This window comes from Camelus ferus, chromosome 4 (genome assembly GCF_009834535.1).
Source record: "Camelus ferus isolate YT-003-E chromosome 4, BCGSAC_Cfer_1.0, whole genome shotgun sequence".
Taxonomy (NCBI): domain Eukaryota; kingdom Metazoa; phylum Chordata; class Mammalia; order Artiodactyla; family Camelidae; genus Camelus; species Camelus ferus.
Window position 1 is genome coordinate 71,102,699 of NC_045699.1, and position 20,445 is coordinate 71,123,143.

The window sequence follows — 20,445 nt, forward strand, 5'->3', positions numbered from 1 at the left end:
CAGGAACTCAGATGGGAAAATATTATTTCAGGGTCTTTCCCATGAGCTGATCACATGTACATGCACAAAAGTACACTCTTAAAAAAAGTTTTACAAAAATCAGATTATACTAAGTTACCCTTTTGTAAATTTTTTTTTACATTTTTCCGTGCTAATAAGGATAGATCTATATCATCAATGCAGTTTTTAAGTTAATTTTGATGGATAATAAATGAACATTAATCAAGAATCCAGAAACAGAAGCCACAAGTATGCCTAACTGATTTTTTTTCTTTTTAACTTTTTAAAAAAGTTTTTTGTTTGGGGGTTTTTATTTTGGGAGGAGGTAATTAGATTTATTTATTTATTTGTCTATTTATTTATTTATTTTAATGGCGTTACTGGGGATTGAACCCAGGACCTCCTGCATGCTAAGTATGCGCTCTACCACTGAGCTATACTCTCCCCCATCCCCAACTGATTTTTGACAAGGGTGAAAAAAAAATTCAGTGGAGGAAAGATAGCCTTTTAAACAAATGGTCCTGGAGCAAATAGTCGCCCATAGGCAAACATATGAACATCACCTTAAGTCTCACACCTTATTTTTAAAAATCAGCTTAAAATGGATCACAGACTTAAATGTAAAATGTGAAACTATAAAACTTTTAGACGAAAAAAAAAAAAAGGAAAACCATTTGGATCTAAAAGTCCTTTAAGAGAAGGCAAAGACAAGATATAGACTAAGAGACAATATTTGCAAAGCACATAACTGATAAAGGACTAATATGTGGAATACATAATTCTCTAAACTCAACATTAAAAAAAAAAAAAAAGAACAATCCAATTAGAAAATGAGCAAAAGACATGAAGAGGCATTTTACCAAAGAGGATACACAAATGGCAAGAAAGCCCATGAAAAGAAATTCAACATCATTAGCCATTAGGGAAATGTAAATTAAAACCACAATGAGCTATCACTGTATGCCTATCAGAATGGCTAAAACGGAAAGATAGTGAGAACACCAATTGCTGGTGAGGATGCAGAGAAACGGGCACACTCATATGTTGCTGGCGGGAAAACATTTTGGCAGCCTCTTAGAAAACTGAACATGCTGTGTGGGTTTCTGGTGTACAGCATGGATGGACTCGGAGGACATTATGCTAAGTGAGATAAGTCAGACAGAGAAAGACAAATACTGTAGGATATTGCTTACATCTGTATCTAAAAAACCCCAACAAATTAGTGACTATAACAGAAAAGAAACAGACTCACAGACGTAGAGAAGGAACTAGTGGCTATCAGAGGGGAGAGGGAAGGGGGAGGGGCAAGATGGAGGCGGAGGATGAAGAGGTACAGACTATCAGGTGTGAAATAAGCTACAAGGATGTGCTGTACAACGTGGGGGATACAGCCAATGTTTAAAAATAACTGTAAATGGAATATAACCTTTAAAAATTGTGAATCACTATATTGGAAACCTATAACATATAATATTGTACATCAACTATGCTTCAATTTTTAAAATACGATATTATAAAATAAATACATAAAAAAAACCCTGAACATGGAACCATCATATCATCCAGCAGTTACACCCCTCGGCATATGTTTCAGAAAAATGAAAACTTGTGTTCACACAAAAGCCCTGTACACCATGGAACTCTACTCAGCAATAAAAAGGAATGAACTTTTTTTTTTTTAACTTTCTTTTTTCTTTTTTTTTTGGGGGGGGGTGGTAATTAGGTTTATTTACTTATTTTTTTAGTGGAAGTACTAGGGTTTGAACTCAGGACCTCCTGCATGCTAGGCATGCACTCTACCACTGAGCTGTACCCTCCCCTTCCAGGAATGAACTCTTGATACACGCAAACAGCTGGATGGCTCTCCAGAGAACTATAAGGACGTTAAAAATGTCAATCCCCCAGAGCTATGTGTTGTATGATCCCATGCATATGAAGTCTGTGGAATAAAGTAATTATAAGGGTGCAGAACAGATTAGTGGTTGCCAGCAGTTGAAGAGGGGGTGGGAGCAGGAGAGAACGGGGTGTGACTATAAAAGGAAGACAGGCAGGATGGTTGTGGGGATCGGGACGTTCTGTCTTGGCTGTGTGGATGTCAGTATCCTGGCTGAGATACTGTACTAGAGTTTACAAGATGTTAACCATTTGGTAAAGGACACCTAGGATCTCTCTGTATTATTTCTTACAATTACATGTGAATCTAGTCATCTCAAAAATAAAACATTTAAAAAAATCACAAATGTATTAAGGCAATGAAAAGTAGGTTTTTGCCCCACCCCCTTTCTGGGAGCACTTACTGATCAGTTTTCAAATCTTTGCTTCTAAAAGCTGTACTGTATTTCACTAGGTGGAGGTGCCACATTTTATGGGACCAATTCCATATTGTTAGAGTTTACACTGTTCCTAATTTTCACCATTACAAACTATGTCATTATGAACATCCTTGGGCAGATATCTTTGCTAGAAGTGACATTTCTGGGTCAGGAAATTCGCCTGTGAAATGTTGGTACATGCTGCCTGTATTGTCCTCTAGAAAGATTGTATCAATTTACACTTTCCCTGACAGATTCACCCTCTGACTCTAACAATCCATTTCTCTCCTCACTAATCCACACTTTAAATTAAGAAAGGGCACAGCCAATAAAAATCCTGGATAAACTTTACTTCTCTATTACATACAATCCAAGGTGTCAGAATTATTTACAGATTCCTAAGAGGCAAATACACCAACTCATCACTTAGACTTTTTTTTTTTAATGAAAAGACACTGCTTTAGATTTTAAAAAGATCAACCATTCCCAGCTTTGATATTACATTTCCCATAGTCTTCACCTGAGAAATCTTGAAATCCTTTCTGTCCTCACGTTTGCTGCTCTGAAAAACAAACTGTAACCTTGCATTTGCTGGAGGGGAAAAAGTTAATTTTTACAGTGTTCCATGCCCAGACAGGTAGAACAAGCCAACCCGAAGGTCAGCACCAGAGGGAGCATCAGCTTGGGTTGGCGAACTCAGTACTGGGTCAGAGAGTTCTGCCTGGGACTCCCTCTGCTGTCACTTATGGGTCGGGAGGTCTTGGTCAGGGTATTTAACTGTTTTTCAACCTCCATCCTTGAGTGTAAAATGGGTATAATAATAGTGACTGTTCTTGTAAGGCAGGGAGTACCTTCTATAGCTCAATGCCTTCCCAGGAAAGATGGGGAAATGGAAGTCCAAGTATGGGAGGTGATGCACAAAGTATCAGCGGGTCAAGGGAAAAGACAAGACCAGAAGGTAGTGCTCCTGACTCCCACCCATGGCCATCAAAGCCACTCTGAGCATCCTAACTTTGCTGTAAAGCTAAGGGAGGGAAAGTTACTCAGCCAAGAGAGTGCTTAAGGAACAACACAGCATGGTGATTCGTGGAGGCATGCCATGCTTTTGCATTTGTATCAATAAAAATCCTGCTGCCTCACAGACAGATGAAGCAGGTAGAGGCAGCTTTGGCCCAAAGGCTCAACATCCTCCACTCTTTCTCCAAACCATGTGATTTTAATGCCCTTAGAATTCTGGCCTTGCTACCAAACGTGCCTTTGTGCAGAATCGCCAAACCAGAATCTGCATTCACAGCTTTTTTCTTTAATTAAAATAGTTTTTTGGGGGCTTTTTTCATATTACAAAAGCTATCATATGTTTATTAGAGGGGACCAAAAAAAAAAAAAAAGGTAAAAAATACAGATAAGCAAAAAGAAAAGGGCAAAAAGCCACAATCCCATCTTGCAGCTTTGAACTAGGAAATCAACTAAGTAGATTTTAGGAAAGGAAGCCAACTAGGAGGATCCTCTGGGGCTGGGGAAAACAGCGAAGAAAAGCCAGCACCCCTGGGAGCTTGCCTGGGCTTCACATGAATCATCTCAGCGGGGCCCCCAGCGTCCCCAGGCCCATCTGTCCTCAGCATCCTCACTGCCCTGCTCTGCCCCATGCCCACTACCCCTGCCCCTCGATGTCTCTTGGCTTCCATTTTATTTCTAGAGTTTTTAAAAGGTTTAACATACAATAGAGCAGGATAATCTTGAATGTACAGCTTGATGACTGTTTTACTTGTGTGCACACCTGGACAGCCACCATCCCACACAAAATCTAGAACATTTCACTACACACACAGCCCTTGGTTCCCAGGCTCCCTTGTGCCCACCCCACCCCAACCTCCTGGAAGCAACCACTATTCTGACTTCTACCACCACAGATTCACTTAGCCTGATTTTGAGCCTCATTTTCAATGGGCAGTTTGAGTCTGTCCATTGCTCAACATTATGCCCATGAGATCCACCTATGCTGTGCCTAGCTCCTTTTCACTGCTGCCTAATATTCCGTCATGTGAAATGTGCATGACTATCGGAGTTTGCTCATCTGTTTTACCATTGGTGGACATCTGGGTTGTTTCCAGGCTTGGGCTATTACTACTAAAGCAGTCATGGACGCTGTGCCTGTCTGGTGGACAGATGTTCATGTTTCCCGAGTCCAGGTACATACCCAGGAATGGACTTGCTGGGTCTTAGGGTGTACATATTCTTAACTTTGGTAGGTCCTGCCAAATATTTTCCCCAAGTGGTTGTATCCGTTTACACTCCTGCCTGTGTCTTGGCTTTTAGAATGTGCAAAACATCCAGGTGGAAGGAGTCTGTGTTTCCTTAAACCCCATAAGGCGACAGGGACACACTAGGCGCTGGAGTCTGTCCTTCTCTTTTCCTTCTCACCTATTTATGCTATCTCCACGTCGTCCTCACCTGCACACCCTCACACAAGGCACCTGAACGAGGATTTGTGCTGCCCCTTGATTCAGCCCGATTTCTAGTCACACTCTCTCCCCTGTGCCTGGTGAGGTCTTGCAGGATGCTCGGCGGTGACTGACATCTGTCCTGGATGTGGTCCTTCCCCCACAGCACCAAGCGGGGTGGGAAGTCCTTGCAAGGCAGGCGTCCCTCTGTGGAACCACTAGAGGGAGACACAGTCCCGCGGAAGGACAGCGCTCCTGGCTCCACCCGGAGGTGCGCTGGAGGAGAAAGGCTGGGCACCCGGGGGAGCGGCTGACCTCGCCGCTTTTTACTTTTACTTTTACTCTTCAGGGACCTACCTTTCTCCCCGCTTCGTACCCTGGGGTGACGTGCTGAGCCCGGGGGAGGAAATCCAAGGCCCGCTTGGCTCCTGTCACACACTAGCTTCGGGATTTGGGAAAATCATTCAACCCTCTGTGCCCCAGTTTCCACACCTGTAAGACGGCAATAATAAAGCCTCCCTCACGTTGTGGGTCTATGGTGAGGCTTCGTTCCAGTAATAGTGGTGGTAATGATAGTAACAGTAGCATCCAGGCCCTGCTCAGCCCACTCTCTGCTGGACTCCGCGGCACTTACGGCTGGTGCTTTGAAGCCTTCTCTCCTTTTCGCTTTGCTCATAGACTCCTCTGCTGTGCAAAAGCTTGTAAGCTTAATTAGGTCCCATTTGTTTGTTTTTTACCTTTATTTCTATGGCCTGGGCAGACTGCCCTAGGAGAGCATTGCTACGATTTATATCAGAGAATGTTTTGCTTGTGTTCTCTTTCAGGGGGCTCATGGTGTCTTGTCTCACGTTTAAGTGGAGCGTCCTCTCCTGTAATCCTCACCTCTGCCCACTGAGGAGCTAAGGGGGGGGGGGAGGGGGAGGAGCCCGCACAGCAGCGACCTCTCCCGCCCCTCCCCCAGCACGTGCTGGGGCCCCGCCCCTCACTCCAGCGCAGGTAGCCACGCCCTTTACACCGCGATCCACCTCGACGGGGGATGGGTGCTCTAATCATTCCCACTGGACAGATGAGGAGACGGGCGAGCTGAGCTGACCAAGTCGCCATGCAGTCTCCACTCATGGCCACAGAGCTCCCAGTCAGAGTGCCTGGGCCATTTGCAAGGCCTGAGCATCCTGTGCATAGGAGGCTGACATCTCCCCAGGCGCCATCGGTACTACTGTCATCGTGACGTCGGGCAGTGATGGCAAACCCAGAGTTGGCTCCTCCGGGCTCACTGCGCCCCCAAACCTCTGCTTCATTCTTCGGAGAAGAAAATCAGTGCTTTTCAGTCCATGCCCCTTGGAGGTTCCTCAAAGGTCCTGGGGGTCGGAGGGACAGTGTGGGTGGGGAGTCCTGGGACACTGAGCCCTCCCCCCCACTTCCTGCCAGAGCCGCCCTTACAGGCTTTGGATGTTTTATTCTGGAAAAAGAGTTCTGATGCTAAAATTAACCCCCAAAATGTTTCAAACCACTGGACTACATAATTCCTGAGGTCCCTCCTAGTTCTAAATATTTAATGAAAACCTTTCTTGAACTTATCTCTATTTTTAGCTGGTAAGTTCAATGTACCTTTTCCCGACTGAGTGCAGACTTTTTTTGTTTTGTTTTTCTTTAAAGTTTTCCCCACCCCTACCTATGTCCACGTCTGACATCCTCAGCTTTTCTACTAAGAAGTCTCTATTCTACCCTATTCCTGCCCGTTTTTGTGACCTCACAAACTCCAGCCATATTCTTCCTATGTTCTCAGTCTGGGTTGGCATCTTTTTCTTAACTTTTTAATTTTTCAAGGTGGGGGGGAGGTAATTACATTCATTTATTTATAAGGAGGTGCTGGGGGTTGAACCCAGGACCTCGTGCATCCTAAGCACTCGCTCTACCACTGAGCTATATGCAGCCCCCAGGACCACCCTTTAACAGTATCCATCTGGCCCTTCCTGAGCCCAAATGTGGGGTATTTCTCAAAGAACAGCAACCGGAAGTCCATGTGGCCTCCCAGGGACGGGGCACTGGGGTCTGGTAGAAGAGAATCTGCTATTAACAAGTGAGAGAGGAAAGAACAAAAAGAACGAGTGTCACTCATACATGCACATTTAAAAATCATTTTCTGGTCTATACTTCTCACCTTCTCGTTTGAATGCAGAGATGAAGCCATTTTACTTGAATAAATTCCACACGTCAAGCAGTTTTCAGGGTGTGTTTGAAAGGGGGATGTCAACCGCTGCGCATCTGAGAGCCCCTTTACCGGCCCCTGTCCCACTGCAGAAGAAAGTGAGGCTGGCTGCAAGCCCACTCACCTGCAGATAAACCCCCAGACTCACCCACAGCCCGGCTCTGACGAGGAGCGTCTCTCTTTCTAAGGGGAACTCCTTCAGATGTTGCCGTCCTCTGAAGGACACCGTGTCCTTCACGACAGTCTCCCCTTCCCCTGCATGAGAATGAGATACTCAGTAGCATCAGCAACCATCAATCCAGAAATGCCCACCAGCTGGCTAACACGGACCTCGTAGTGTTAGGAGCACTTGGGGGGGGGGTGCATGAGAAAACAGTGTCTCAACAGGCAAAAAATTGTGGCTTGAGAGTGACATGGCCTTGGCTTTGGGCACTGCTATGAAATGCAGCTTGAATGATAAGGAGGGGGGTCTAGAATAGAATCCACATCTCTGCCTGGCCCTCAAGGCCATGCCCGAGCTCCTGTCCACCTGGGGGCCCCTCACCTGTGCCCACCACTGTCTGCTCACACAGACTGACTCTTCAGCTCCACCAGTGCGCCAGCCTCGTGTCCCTCTCCAGCCCTGCCCACGTGCCTCTCTCTGTCGGTGGACCCCGCTCCCCGGTCTCTCCCCAACCCTTGTCTTGGCTGGACTGTCACCCGTCAGAGAGCCCCAAAAGGAAATTAAGTTCCTCCACCATGATGCCCCGTCTCAGGAGCCTTGCCCTTTGTGGCACAAGATAGCAGATTTCAGTGGATGATTGTATCTATTACTCATTTAATTTTGGCTTCCCTGATTGGATAGTGAGTTTCATGTCTCTCCCAGCCTCCAGCCCAGGGCTCACAACAGATGCCCAACGAATGTCTGTTGAACAAATGAGAATGTCAGCAGACGTGCTCATTGAGCAGCCAGACCACAGGAGCAGAGCATGTGTGAAGGGGACATCTTCATGGGAAGGGACCCGCCGGAAAGGTTCCTGGGGGATAAACCCTGTGTTGAGCCCAGGACTGGGTCCCCCGGGGGTGGGGGGTGATGGTGGGCAGGTGGAGTATGGGGTGACAAGCCTGTCATCTGGGGGATGAGGACGTGGGTGGGAGATGGAGTGAGCCAGCCTGGAGGCGGCTCTGGCTGGCATGCCAGTGGGCGCTGTGATCCAGGGAGAGAGGTCAGCCTGGCTGGGGTCAGGGTGTGTCCTCTCCATGGCAACAAGCCTTTAAATAAGTAATGCAATCGCTATTTATTGAGGGCCTACTGTGTGCCAGGCACCCATTCCTGGGTGCTGTGGGTACAGCCATAGCGTCCCTGCTCTCATGGCGTGTCCAATCCAAGTGGAGAAAAAGATTAAAACACACTTGAAACTCACATTATAAATCAACTACACATCAATAAAAATAAAATAAAACAAAAGATTAAACCAAGTAAATGTCCATTCATCTGTTAATGTACATTTGGATTTTCCCCCCAGTTTTTGGCTGCCACAACTTTAAAAGCTATAGGGTATCAATTTGCTAGACTGGTGCTCAGCTAGAAAAGGGAGTAAACTACTTAAACCCACAGCCACATAATGATGCTGAGTGAAAGAAGTCAGGTTCAGAAGAGAGCATGTATTAGATTTCATTCTGTACAATTGTAGAAAATGCAAACCAGTCTCCGGCGAGAGCAGGTCAGTGGCAGTCGGGGGATGCTGGGGCCTGGAGGGGCCGCACAGGGGCACGGCGGAACTTCCAGGGGGACGAGGGGTCTTGTGTTACTTTGCTGGGCTGCTGTAATCAAGCCCCCCAGACTGGGCAGCTTAAACAACATAGATCTATGTTCTGCCTTCGGGGCCAGAAGTCTGAGATCAAGACGTCTGCAGGGTCGTTCTCTTTTGAGGCCTCTCTCCTTGGCTTGCAGACGGCCGTCTTCTCCTTGAGTCTTCACACGGTCGTCCCTCTGTGTGTGTCCACGTCCTCACCTCTTCTTATAAGGACATCAGTCATGCTGGATTAGGGTCCTTCCTAGCGATCTTATTTTAACGTAATCACCTCTATAAAGACCCTATGTCCAAATACGGCCACATTCTGAGGTCCTGAGGGTTAGGATGCCAACATATGAATTTTTAGAAGGACACAGTTCAGCGCATAAGAGGTATGGTCACTCTATGGTAGCGATGGCTTCACAGGCATAAAAAGTATCAAACTGAACACTTTCAGTAAGTGCACGTCAATTATTCCTCAGTAAAGCTGCTAGAAAAACAAGTGAACAAATACATCACACGTAAGCCGTGATAGGAGCCGCGAGGGGGAGGGCGCGCAGGGTGGCGGGAGGGGTGGGGGGGACCACTGCAGGGAGCTAGACTGACTCTCTGGGAGAGTCAGGGCTGGAGACACACATTGGAGATTGATTTTTGTATTTCTATTGTTTCCTACTTTGAATGATAAGAAGCACTTTAAAAGGGGGAGAGAGGCCAGCCTCAGGGCATCCTGGCAGGAGAGGAGCGGTTTCTCAAAATGCCAGGGGGCTCAGGTAATTGGTTCAGATGCGGTGAGTGTTCCTACAGTCATTCCAATTTTCGCTGGGAAACAAGAATAAGAACTGAATTTTTTAAAAATAGACTTTTTTAAAGAGCCATTTTAGGTTCACAGTAAAACTGAGCAGAAAGTAGAGATTTTCCCGCATACCCCTTCCTGTGCCACTCTCAACGCCCCCCCAGATGTGGCACGTTGGCTACACCGGATGAACCTACACCGAGAGTCATCACCACGCCCGCCCCAAGTCCACAGCCGACATTAGGCTTCGCTCCTGGTTTTGTGCCTTCTGTGGGCTTGGACAAATGTATACCGACGTGTATCCATGCAGAGCACCTTTGCTTCTCTAAAAATCCTGTGTCTGCCTGTTCACCCCTTCCTCTGCGCACCCCCTGGCAAACACTGATCTTTTTACTGCCTGCCTAGTTTTGCCTTTTCCAGAATGTCATATAGTTGGAATCCTATAATATGTAGCCTCTTCAGACTGGCTTCTCTCACTTAGTGATACGCATTTAACTTCCGTGGCTGGACAGCTGAGAGTAATACTCCATTGGGTGGACGGACCACAGTTTGCTCATCCATTCATCTGCTGAAGGACCTCTTGGTTGCTAAGGGTGTTTTCATAAGTAAATTCCAAGGTGCAGGTAGGAAAACCCACAGAAAAGAAATACAGAGTTTCTTGGAGGTGATGCTGACTTTAAGGCAAAGGTCAAGACTATTTGCAGCAGACTTGGCCAAAGGCTTCATCCTGCGTGCCCACCTTGATTTGATCATTTATTTCACCTGCATTTACTGAGCACTGACCACGGCCCAGCCATAGTTGTTGGTCACATGCTGGGGATACGCTTCAAACAAAATGTTTGTAAATTGCTGACAACAAAGAACATTCCATCTAGCGGGCCAGGAAGGTGGACTGAGACAGGCTGCCTGAGGTGGGAGAGGATCCTGAGGCTGGGGGCTCCATGGGTAGGAGGCTGTGACTCAGTGACGACAGCCCTCAGGGAGGGGACCAGATCTCCCTGTCTGTCCACAGCTGTCCTGGCTCCCAGCTGCCATCCGGTGTGATCACAAACAGCATCTTTCCTCGCTGGGCCATGAGGTTGAGTTGAGAGGAGGCAGGCTTCCTGCCCTCCTTAGCCCAGGAGAGTCACAGAAAATGTGCAGAGCCGGAAGGTCTAAAAATCTTTCTGTTACTTCAAATCCCTGAGATCAGTGGCTAAATTTAGATTTTTCTAGATTTAAATATTAATTTCTTTGATTGTATTCTTTAGATCAAAACTCAACGATGTCTGTCTATCTCAGGGGGAAAAAACCCCAATAAATTATAAATTGAAAGCATTATTTTGAAGATAATGTCATGGGGAAGGAATTATGAACTGCGAATTGGGGATCGGCTGAAAGAAGTCAGAGGGAGAAGATGTAAAACAAGTTTTTTGATTTATAGTGACTTTTAAAAAATTAGCATTTGTTGCTTTTAAAAAGTTGATTACCTGCTCCGTGCCAGACTCTGTGCTAGGTATTCAAACATCACATTTAATTCTCGCGAAAGTCCTCTGTGGTATGTGCTTTTTATCGAAAGGGAGTCCGTCAGCCTCGGCGAAGGCAGTGGGAGGGGGCCTGGAAGCCCGGTTTGCTGCGTTCCGAGGTCTCATGTTTCCCATGTGCGAGGCGGCCTCTTGAGCCTCTGGGAAGTGCCCCTGCTTTTCAGGAAGGATCTCACCTTCCCCTGAAAACTGCAAGCAAATAAGGTCTCAGTGCCCACCCTCCCCGCCTCAGGCACCAGGGGCTTGTCAGTCTCATTAGTTCATCACCTGTCAGCCCCATTGGGTCATGATAACCTCTGACACTGGGGAAGGAGGTCCGCAGTTGGTCAAGTGTGTTCATTTGCAACATGCAACTCTGTTCATTCGGGCACGTGGTGCCAGAGATGCAGGGACCCATGGTTCAGATGCTCCCACCCCCAGGGAGCTCACAGCCTAGTGAGAGAGACAGACGGTCTAGGAGACTCCACCCTGACAGTGAGGAGCGCTGGGATGCCGAAGGCACACAGCAGGAGTGCCTAACCCAGAGGAGCTTCCTGGAGGAGGTGACACTGAGATTGAGACCTAGAAGCTGGGTAAGAGAAGCAGGCAGAGCCTTCCATAGCATGTGCACAAGCCTGGAGGAGTGAGGGAACATCGAAGCTTCCAGAAGCAGAGAAAAGTTGAGCCTGGCTAGTGGGTGGAGTGTGGGTGAGAGAGGGGCAGGAAAGCTGGAGGTGGTGGTGCACTGGTGACGCCCCATCACTGGGCCCTTACAGTGAGTCAGGTATATTCATTTCATCCCTTCCTCCCACAGCCTGTGGGGAAGCAATGTTATTATTCTCATTTTATAGACGCAGCAACTGAGACCCAAGGGTGGAGTAGCTCGCCCGAAGATTTGACCCAGGCCTGCCTGGCTCCAGGGCAGCCCGGCGGCGCAGAGGCCTGGCTCTGGCCCGAGGCAGCCGGGCAGCAAGTGTAACACCCTTGGAGAGCTCACGCCCAGCCTCCAGCCCCTGGCCCTTGCTGTCCCCGCTCCAGCCTGCCCGTGCTGAGCCTCCGCCCTAGCGCTCCACAGTGGCTCTGCCCCTCCAGCTTTTCGTTTCTGGCCAACAGAGCCACAGCTGCACAAAGGCCGCCTGGAAGCCGGGCACTGCCGGGCGGCTGCTGGGCGGGAAGAAAGACCCCCATTGGTCAGGGTTTCCCCAGGGTCCTTCCTTTCTTCCCTGCTTTTCTCCGTGGCCAGGAGACCCTCTGTCGGGGGCTGGCGGGATGCGAAGGTGACCCAAGGCTGCCTCCAGGAGGATGCGTCCAAACAAAAGCCTCACTAACAAATAGGAAAGCCGGCAGGGAGCATAGTCAATATTCCAAAGTCAGGCCACAAAAACGGGGTTCAGAATGCAGGGTGGCCAGGGGACCAGCGTGAGTGGCTGCAGAAGGCCCTGCTCAGCCCTGCTCTGTCGCCCGGGGCCAGTGGCTGGGGCCTGTGGCACTGTGGGCTGGCAGAACTGCGAGGCTGGTGCCGCTGACGGGGACCCTGGCATCGGAAACCTGCTCCCCAGGGTCCTGGGGCACAAACTAGCGCCCCCAGCCTTGGCCTGTCTCTACTTCTCTGGGCTTCAAAAGAGGAGGAAAATGGAAAGGTCAAAGCAGATGCTCTTTCCAGCTTTCTGAGTCTGTAACGCGGGCCCCGTGCAGCCTGGCCAAGGGGAAAACGCCCTTTCCCTCCCAGTCTGCCACCCACTCGACCCCCTCCAGCGCCTGGGTGTTTACTCAGCATCAGTGACGGGCACTGGCAGTCCAGCTGGGAACAAGACGTGGCCTCCGTGCTCAGCTGAAAAAAAATGGCCCCCAAAGACACATTCACATCCTGATCTCTGGGACCTGTGACTATTGCCTTATTTGGCAAAAGAGCAGGTGTTATTTTACTTGGAAAAAGAGTCTGTGGATCTGATGAAGTTAAGGATCATGAGATGAAGAGATCACCCTGGACTCTCTGGGTGGGCCCTAAATGCATCACAAGTGTCTTTTTCTTCTGTTTTGTTACAATCACTCATTTTATTTTTTAGATGCCACATATATGTTTTAAGATACAGTAGTACGTGTCTTTCTCTGCCTGATTTATTTCACTAAGCATAATACCCTCCAGGTCCATTCATGTTGTTGCAAATGGCAAAATTTCATTCTTTTTTATGACTGAGTAGTATTCCATCACATATATACACCATATCTTCTTTATCCATTCATTTGTGGAATGGACATTTAGGTTGTTTCTGTATCTTGGCTATTATAACTAATGCTGCTATGTGCGTTGGGGTGCGTGTATCTTTTCGAATTTGTGTTTTCATTGTCTTTGGATATATACCCAGGACTGGAATTGCTGGATCATATGGTAGTTCTATTTTCAGTTTTTTGAAGAACATCCATACTATTTTCCACCGTGGCTGCACCAATTTACATTCCCACCAACAGTGCACAGGGTTCCCTGTTCTCCATGTCCTCACCAACGTTTGTTATTTGTGGTCTTTTTGATGATAGCCATTATGATAGGTGTCAGGTGACATCTCATTGTGATTTTGATTTGTCTTTCTCTGATGATGAGTGATGTTGAGCATCTTTGCATGTGCCTGTTGGCCATCTATATGTCTTCTCTGGAAAAATGTCTATTCAGGTCTTCTGCCCATTTTTTATTTGGGTTGTTTGCTTTTTTGACATTGAGTTGTATGAGCTGTTTATATATTTTGGGTATTAACCCTTTGTCAGTCGTATCATTTGCAGATATACTTTCCCATTCAGTAAGTTTCTTTTTGTTTTGTAGATGATTTCCTTTGATGTGTAAAAGCTTTCAAGTTTAATTAGGTCCCATTTGTTTGCTTTTGCCTTTATTTCATTTGCCTTAGGAGACAGATACAAAAAAAATACTGCTATCATTTATGTCAGAGAGTGTTCTGCCTATATTTTCTTCTAGAATTTTTATAGTTTCTGGTCTTACATTTAGGTCTTTAATCCATTTTGAATCTATTTTTGTATATGGTGTGAAAAAATGTTCTAATTTCATTCTTTTACATGTAGCTGTCCAGTTTTCTCAGCACCACTTATTGAAGAGACTGTCTTTTTCCTGTTGTATATTCTTGCCTCCTTTGCAGTAGATTAATTGGCCATAAGTGCATGGGTTTATTTCTGAGCTTTCTACTCTGTTCCATTGATCTATGTGTCTGTTTTTGTGCCCAGATCATACTGTTTTAATTCTGTAACTTTGCAGTATAGCCTGAAGTCAGGCAGCATGATACTTAACAGTTCTTTTTCAAGATTGCTTTGGCTATTTGAAGTCTTTTTTGTTTTTATACAAATTTTAGAATTACTTATTCTAGTTCTTTAAAAAATGCCATTGTTATTTTGATAGGGATTGCATTGAATATGTAGATTGCCTAGAGTAGAACAGTCATTTAAACAACATTAATTTTCCCAATCCATGAACATGGTATATCTTTCTAAATATTTGTGTTATTTTTAATTTCTTTCATCAGTGTCTTATAGTTTTCTGAGTACAGGTCTTTCACTTCCTTAGGTAGGTTTATTCCTAGGTATTTGATTTATTTTTTGATGTGATGATAAATGGGACTGTTTTCCTTACTTTCTCTTTCTGATAGTTGTTCATGTATAGAATTTTATTTCTATATATTCATTTTGTATCCTACAACTTTACTGAACTCATTGATGAACTGTAGTAGTTTTTTGGTGGCATCTTTAGGATTTTCTATGTATAATATCATGTCATCTGCAAATAGTGATAATTTTACTTCTTCCTTTCCAATTTGAATTCCTTTATTCTTTTTTCTCGTCTAACTGCTGTGGCTAGGACTTCCAACACTATGTTGAATAAAAGTGACTAGAGTGGGCATCCTTGTCCTGTTCCTGATCTTAGAAGAAATGCTTCACCATTTACCATTGAGAATGATGTTAGCTGTGGGCTTGTCATAAGCTACCCAGTTTGGGATAACTTGTTATGGCAGTCACAGGAAACCCAATACAAACTTGGGAACTCTCAGTCTAGTTGGCCCATGAGGAGGGCAGGTGGTCACAATCCAGTGTGGCTAGTGCTGGGTCAGGGGTGGAGAAAGGGTATGCTGGGTACCCTTGAGAGAGGCACCTCCCAAGGTGAGAGGTCAGGGTCAGAGAAGACAACCTGGAGAAGATGATATCTGAGCTAGAGCAGGAGTGAGCCAGGGAAGGAGACAGGGGAGCAAAGGAGGGAAGAGCATTCTGGGCAAAGAGAACAGCATGTGCAAAGGTCAGGAGGCAAATGACAGCATATTACATGAAGAATCTGTAGGATGTCCAGGTGAGCACAGGGCAGAATGAGTGGTCAGCAAAGATAGGTGAGGTTGGTGAGGCAGGCAGATCATAAAGGGCCTTTAAAATAATCCTATCACTACCATATGATCCAGCAATCCCACTTCTGGGCATATATCCAGAGGGAACATTAATTCAAAAAGATACATGCAGCTCAATGTTTATAGCAGCACTATTTACAACAGCCAAAACATCCTATCCATTGATAGATGACTGGATAAAGAAGTTGTGGTATATTTATATAATGGAATACTACTCAGCCATAAAAAATAATAAAATAAAGCCATTTGCAGCAATATGGATGGACCAGGAGATCATTCTAAGTGAAGTAAGCCAGAAAGAGAAAGAAAAATACCATATGATACCACTTCTATGTATAATTAAAAAAAAAAAAAGACAAATGCACTTATTTGCAAAACAGAAACAGACTCACAGACATAGAAAACAAACTTATGGTTACCAAGGTGGGTAAGGTGGTGAGAAGGGATAAATTGGAAGTTCGAGATTTTCAGATACTAACTAATATGTATAAAATAGATAAACAACAAGTTTTACACTGTATAGCACAGGGAACTATATTCAATATCTTGTAGTAACTTATGGTGAAAAAGAATATGAAAACAAATATATGTATGTTCATGTATGACTGAAGCATTATGCTGTAAACCAGACTGACACAACATTGTAAACTGACTATACTTCAGTTAAAAAAAAATATTAAAAAAAAGGAAAAATAAAATAATCCTATTACTAACTACCTCTTACTGAGGGCTTGCTCTGTGCCATGCCCTGTGCTAAGAGTTTTGCAAGCACCATCTCATTTCAGTCACAGCACACCCCTAGTACTTATTGATTAAATATCATTAGTCCCATTTTGCAGATCAGAAAACTGAGGTCTGAAGAGGTTAGGTTATTAGCTTTGGGTTCCCCAGCTATGAAGCCTAATCTCAATGCCAAGTCCAACTTCAGAACCCATACTTTCCCTGGCCAGGCTATATGAAGTCAAGCCAGAGAGCTGCCCCTGCCAGGCCCCACTAGCACTGGCCTGGGTACCACTGGGCCAGGCTGCTCTGGTAAGGAAGAGAGAGGCCAGCGCTGGATGTGGAGAGTTGAACAAGAGTGTGTCAGGTGGGATAAAGTTCACCCTGGGGACGGATGGCGGGGCTGACTCATCCCATGCCCGCACCCTTCCTCCGGGCACCTCAGCCTGTCCTCAGCTGGGCAAATGGGACCCTCTGAGGGGGTCAGTCACTGCCCAGGAGCTTGGACCTGGGGGCTTCTCTGCCCAGACATCCACCCTTTTGTATTAATCATGCCTTTTAATTCTGTGTATTTTTGATGCTCTGACATCTTGGGACCTTGCTGACCCTGGAGGGATTGCCCCTCCCAGAGCTAGCCAGTTCCTGGAGACAGTAAAGGACTCACCTGTGAGCACTCCTTCCATAAGCAATCGTGCAATACAAGGCCCAAAGCCCACAGCCTCAGCCTCCTTTACAGGGTCTCACACTCTAGGCTGCTATCCGCCTGCCCTAATCTCCCCAGGGCCAGGTGCCAGATAACACAGCCCCAGGTGCCCCACAGCGGGCAGAAATTATTCCAGCTAGCCAATCCCAAGCCTGCTTATCCTGCCTCATCCCTTCCTTCCCAGAGGATCCACAAAGACTTTTGCCCATGTTTTCCCCTCACTCCTTCTGCCTCCTGACCAACCCTGGTGCTTCCCTGTGTGGCCCTGAGTGATGCGGTGTCCCCTTCCTCCCGGGATCAGTCAGTACAGATCGTCTTTTCCAGGCAGTTTTCTCCTGCTCTGTTGGCCTCACCTCACTTGAATAATCATAAAACTACATTTTAGAACACTTCCCTATGTGAATGCCTGCATCAGTCTCTACCCCGGGTAGACAGCCTGCTCTTGTCTGTGCCCTGGGCAAGGAGTCTAAGGATGTGAGCCCCACTTCCGGCCATTTGGTGGCTCCTCGCTGGCCTCACTGGGAGGAAGGCAGGGCGGCAGGGCAGGTGGCATCACTTCCTTTTGCCAAATGAGAAACTGGGGTGTCTTATCCAAGGTGCTGAACTGAGCTAGACTCCCCGCTCCCAGCACTCCAGCTCTTCCAGTCTCCCAGACCACAGCCACAGGCCCCTCACCAGGGCTCCCTTGGGAGTGACTTCCTGCTCAAGGAGAGGGACTCTGAGAAACCCTCTTCCGTCATCTCTGGGTTGGGTTGTCAGCCAGGCGGTCAGCTTGTGTCCGCAGCTGATTGGAATGGGGTGGGCACGTGACCCAAGAAGGACCAATCCAATTCATTCTCCCAGGTGCTTGGAGGTGGGACCAAGAAAGGGTACTAGGTCCACTTGGGGTTGGTGAGTGGCCATTTTTCTTCCAGTGGTTTGAAGAACACAGAGGCAACAGGGCGGCCCTTCCTGAGGGAGGATCGGCAGAGAAAGGAGCCGGGGGCTGGCGGTTTGGTCCCCAGGTCTCAGGTTCTGCCCTGTCTGGAGGCCTGGCTGCCTCCTGCTCTTGATTCCTGGGAGATACCCTGACACTTCCAACCTCCCCCTGTGCCCAAGGGTTCCCGCTTTTTACGTGTGAAGTCCGCCCCAGCACCCCAGTGTCTCACTGCCTCTCTCTGCGGCTTTGTGAAGGCCCCCGTCCCCTGAGACACACAGAGGAGCTCCGAAGGAGGAGTCAGGAGGGGCTGCAAAAACTCAGGGCCTCGCTGAGCCAGCGTCCCAGCTGAGTCGAGGGGAGCTGGGGCCATCTGTGATGTCTCAGGGGGCTCACCGCTGGAGAGAGCTCGCTGCCTCTGAGCTCCTCGCCCAGGGCCCAGACTGTCTGCTGTGTCACCGTGGCCACCCCAGCTCCTTCTGGGGAGAGAGGACAGACAGAATGGCAGCCAGGAGAAGGCAGGCAGTCGGCCGGGCCCTGGGGGCAGGTCAGGGAGGTTTCCAGCCCTCTTTGAACCCAGCCATCTTTTCAGGAGGCAAATCATGCCACTCCCCTCCCCACAAATGGCGCGGCCTGGGGTGGGGCACACAGGGAGCTGGGCCTCATGTCCATGCATGTCACGCGCCGGCCCCCCTCCTCCCTCTCACCCTCCACTTCCCCTGATGCTCTGTTGGAGCAAACACCTTTCAAAAGAGGATCAATGCAGGCAGAGGGATTTTTTGAAAAGTAACAATGAGGTTCTTTAATTAAACTTCCATAAGCTCTTAAATCCAGGGAGCTTTTCTGGCTCATCTGAAAGTTGGGCTCTGACATTTTAGACAGGGATGACCTCTGACCAAGAGAAAGGATGACCTTTGTACTAGGACGGTGGGGCTGCCTCCCTGCCACCCCCTCCCTTCATTGTGGGTTGGCCTTGCCTGCCTCTACTGTCTGGCTAAACCACTGCTCACCTCCCCCTCAGCAGCTCCGCCGGAAGAGCAGGTCTGAGCAGGTCGGCCTGCTTCTGTCCTTATAGGGCAATTACTGTTTGCTGGGCAGCCCCAGGGCAGCATGGTCCTGGCCTTCCAGAAGGCCACCATCTAGTACTAGGAAGAGGGGTGATGGGAGAGTAGCAGCTGGTACAGGTCACAGAATGTGAGCTTGAAAGGGACCGAGAGACTGTTAGGGCCACCACCCCTCCCCCACTCCTCAAGGGGGAGGGACTTCCCCAAGGCCACCAAGTGAGTGAGAGCAGGCCAGCAGATGGACTGGTCAGCTTAACCACTGAAATAAATAGGTACCCCTTCCTTACTGAGCACTTACTATATGCTGAACATTCTACTGCATTTATTATCTCATTTAGCTCCATAATGACCCTGCCAGGTGGTATCCCCCTTTTGCAGATGAGAAAATGGAGGCTATAAGGATGTTACGTCCACTCGCCCAAGGTCGCTTTTTAGTGAACTTGAACTCAGAGCAGTTGAGGTTCCCAAGTGCCAGCTTTAAAGGCTGCCCTCCTCAGCCCACTCTCCTGGGTGCGAGGGGATGAGAAGACACTGGTTAGGGGCCCTTTAGGAGTGCAGGGGAGGCAGTTGTCCCTGGGAGTCTCAAGCTGGCCTCGGCTCTCTCCCTGCCCTGGACAAGGACACAGTGTCCGCAGTTCCCCACAGAGTGGCAGGCTGGCTCCTCCCTATGGGGTGCCTGCAGCCTTGGGCCTGCAGCCACGGGGTCGGTGCCAGCCCTACCGCGAGTATCACTGGAGGACGCCAGGAGGCCCGCACTCCCTGCAGCAGCATGCAGGCTGTTCACGCCAGTGTTCCTGCGGGGCAGCCACTCTGTGCCCGAAATGCCTGCCATCCAGTCCAGGAAGACAGCCTGAGACTCACGAAGTCCCTTTTATGATACAAGAAAGGGCTCTCCAAGGCGGAGCAGCAAGGGGGCTTGGGCACTGGCCGATCCATTCTGCCCATTTTTCAGATGGGGACCCTGGGGCTCAGAGACGGGGTGGGACTGTCCACCATCAGGTAGACCTGGGACGTGGGTCTCAGGCTGTGAGTGACAGGGGATTCCTGAGTTCCCAGGGCCCTGGGCTCCTGGAGAAGCTTGGGTCTGCTCTGCCCCGGTGGGGGGGTGGTCTTGTGCACAGGTCCCCCACCTGGCTCCCGGGCCCTGGCCACAGAACGTGCAGCAGCAGCAGAGCAGTAAAGGCTACGCTCCAAGAGCCAGCCCTTCCCCTGGGAGAAGTGGGGACGATGCCCAGGAAAGAGCTGTAGAACCAAAAAACTGGAGCGAGCCCAGAACAAGAGCAGGGAGTCAGACCCTCACAGCCTGGAACACTGGGTGACTCAGTTTAAAGGCCGGTCCGCGATGCTGATGGCCCCCCTGGGAGGGGTGGGGGGCGGGCTGGGGGGCAGGGGTGCATTTCAGAGAGAGGTCACCTCTTCTCTTCCTTCTCCAGCTCCTTGTATCACTCCTTCAAGGAGGGACCTTTGGTCCTCCAGAGAACGCGCAGGAGGCCTCTGGTTTCTTGAATATTCCAGGTCCCTTGAGCACTCCTTCATACCTGCAGCTAAATGACTGTTCTTAGCATCGGTCTCTCATCAAACCGACAGTTCTACGCGGGCGCAGGCCCCGTCCGCCTCGC

General features: G+C 48.2%; 1 long non-coding RNA gene across 1 annotated transcript; it reads left to right on the plus strand.

The window, feature by feature from the left end:
* Positions 1-1,133: 1,133 nt before the first annotated feature.
* On the plus strand, positions 1,134-17,817 carry LOC116663296. The gene is made up of 3 exons (XR_004319536.1): positions 1,134-1,396; positions 7,749-7,754; positions 17,807-17,817. It is a non-coding gene; the product is annotated as an uncharacterized LOC116663296 (long non-coding RNA).
* The last annotated feature ends 2,628 nt before the right edge of the window (positions 17,818-20,445 follow it).